Source organism: Octopus bimaculoides, chromosome 24, assembly GCF_046866305.1.
Source record: "Octopus bimaculoides isolate indiv1 chromosome 24, ASM4686630v1, whole genome shotgun sequence".
NCBI classification, from domain to species: domain Eukaryota; kingdom Metazoa; phylum Mollusca; class Cephalopoda; order Octopoda; family Octopodidae; genus Octopus; species Octopus bimaculoides.
The window spans coordinates 11,878,797-11,881,706 of NC_142951.1; positions in this window are offsets into that span (position 1 = coordinate 11,878,797).

Consider the following 2,910-nt stretch of genomic DNA (forward strand, 5'->3'; position numbering starts at 1 on the left):
CACATATTTCGTTTCTTGGTTCAATTTCCACCGATCAACCTTTTTAAGGTTGCAAATAATGTCGCTGTCGTTCTCCTGTAGCCCTGCCTTTATTCTGTCATAGATTGCCATTTGTCCATCTGTCATATCATCATTAGTTTTATTGTCTCCTTCCAAAACATATACATGTATCTCAATAAGCAAGCTATCACTGTTCCCTTCCTGTGGTTTATTAGAAATTTCACCTCTGTTTTCTGCAATGAAATTACTTCTATCAGCAGGAACTGTATTTTCATCGTTTCCTCTGCTGCTGTTTTCCAATACCCGTCTTTTGATAGCTTCGAAATATACTTCTGTGAACCAACGATCTTTTCTTATTGCTCTAGCCTGATCACATAATCTGTTTCGGGAGTTGAAACAATCCTCTTTTTCTCCATTGATCATACATACGTTGTCGGTAACCCCTAATTTGAGCACCATTTTCATCTACGGGGTTGCTCAGGTAGTAACACTCCATGACCACAGCATTGATTTGTTTGTTCCATCTACGCCGTGTGCGCTGGTACCTTGCTGAGTAACGGCAGGCTGGAGTGGGACCAGTATCTCTGAGCCTGCTGCGTGTAGCACTGTCACCATCAAGGGCTTCAGTTTCATTATCACCGTTATTTACAATATTTTGTTTTTTTCATTGTTACTCATATGAGGTAGCGACTATCAGGTCGCGCAATTACCAGTGTTGTTGTTATTATTATTATTATTATTATTATTATTATTCAGTAGTTTTATTTTTATAACATGCTTTCACTTCACTACCGAGCGCAGCTCTGTGCGCCTTGGGTATGTGCTGTGGTTTGCTGTGGTGCTCTTATGTTTACTGTATTGAAAGTGTTTTGCGTAGAATGTGTGCAGTACCCAGTAGTGCAATTTTCTGTATGTTATATATATTTGTAAGTCCTGGTGTTTTTGTTATGTATTTGTCTGAATATTTTTTTATTATACCTAAGGCACCTACTATGATAGGAATTGTTTCTGTTTTTAGATTCCACATTCGAGTTATCTCTATTTCCAGGTCTTTGTATTTTGAAAGTTTTTCCATTTCTTTTAGAGAAACGTTGTCATCTGCTGGTATTGAAACATCAATTAGAAGGCATTTTTATTATTATTATTATTATTATTATTATTATTATTATATAAACATTTTCTATAGATGTGTACATACACCCTCACTCACACACACATACACACACATATATATATATATGCAAAAATATATCGATGGACTTCTATAAACGATCCCCCTAAGGCGTTTCACACCTGGGTTGTTGGATTATAACTACACAATATCTCACTTATCAACTATTAACGCCAGCATGCGTGGAAACAATTGTAGTATTTTTAAATAAAGAATCTCGTTAATTCCATTTTCTGCCGTTTATATATATATATATATATATGCTTGGCGATAACTATTAATTTCCAGTACCGCTGCCGTAGTCTCCTTTAGAGAGACTTAGAAATATTAATAACCATATATATATATATATATATATATATATATATATATATATATATATATATAAGTTTATATAGGTAACAAATTACAAATATATGTCAGCGTAAATTGCACAGAAAGAGACAAAGACACATACGAATAGATGTACAAACCAACAAAGACGACACAAATACATGCACACACACACGTACGCACACTCACACATACGCACCCACACCCACACAACACATTGATATATATATATAACGAAATGTTAGCGATAGGCAGTGTTTAAGCATAAGAATTTAGGTTAGTCACAAACATATTTCAACCAACCTAAACACACACAGACACACACACACACACGCACACACATAGACTTGCGTACAAATACGCGCGCGCGCTCACTCTCACATATGGTTTTGTAATGCTTCTCTAATATATATGGTTTTATTCAGGCTTTGTGGTTAATAGACAAAGGAAATTATTATTGGGTATGCAAAGACTCTGATTTATTGTTTCTTTCTTATTTTTACATATTCTGCAGCTAATAAATGTATTTTCATTACATTCTTACAGAATATTACATGCTGGCAGAATATTACGAAACAGCATTAACTATATCGCATTACAAGGAAGGCTGTAGAGTGAGTATTACCTTCCTTTTCTGATATTAATCTGATGTTTCTATAATATCTCTCTCTAATCTGTCCTTTTATTTGTGTCTGCTTTTCTATGCCTAGTTCATAACTTTTCTTATCTCAAGGCGGTGAGCTGTCAAAACAGTTACTGCGCCGGACAAAATTCTTAGCGGCGTTATGCTTCCGGTGTTTTATGTTTTGAGATGAAATATCAGTGAGTCTATTTTGCTTTTCGTCTTCCAGGAGTCAATAAAATAAGTACCAGTTTAGGAATGGGGTCATTGTAATCGATTTCCCCTTCCTTTCTAAACTGTTAGCCTTGAGCAAAGGTTAGAAAGAAATGTTTCCCTTATCAGAAACAAAATGTCATCGTAGAAGACAAAAAGAAAAAGCAACAAAAACAAAACATAAAAAACAGACGCTGTAAAACCGTATGATAACAGAGTGGCTACCAAAGAAACTGAGAAAATTGGGCGACATCAAGACCTAATCAGAGAAATGAAGACATTGTGGAACACATAAGTGAAACTCGCTGTTGTGGCAATTGGTGCACACGACACAACACCCAAACTGCTACCAAAGATGCTAAGAGATAATGACATTGGGACACGCATTGTTGACCTGTAGAAAAACATCAGTAGTAAGTATACTAAGAAAGATTCTTGAGGTTTAAGGTGACTACTGAACCCAAAGATCCGGATAACATTTCTACTACATGAATTAAAGTGTACTAGTTTTCGAAATCATAAAAACGATGGATTCAAATTTTGGTACAAAGCTAGAAATTTTAACGGCAGG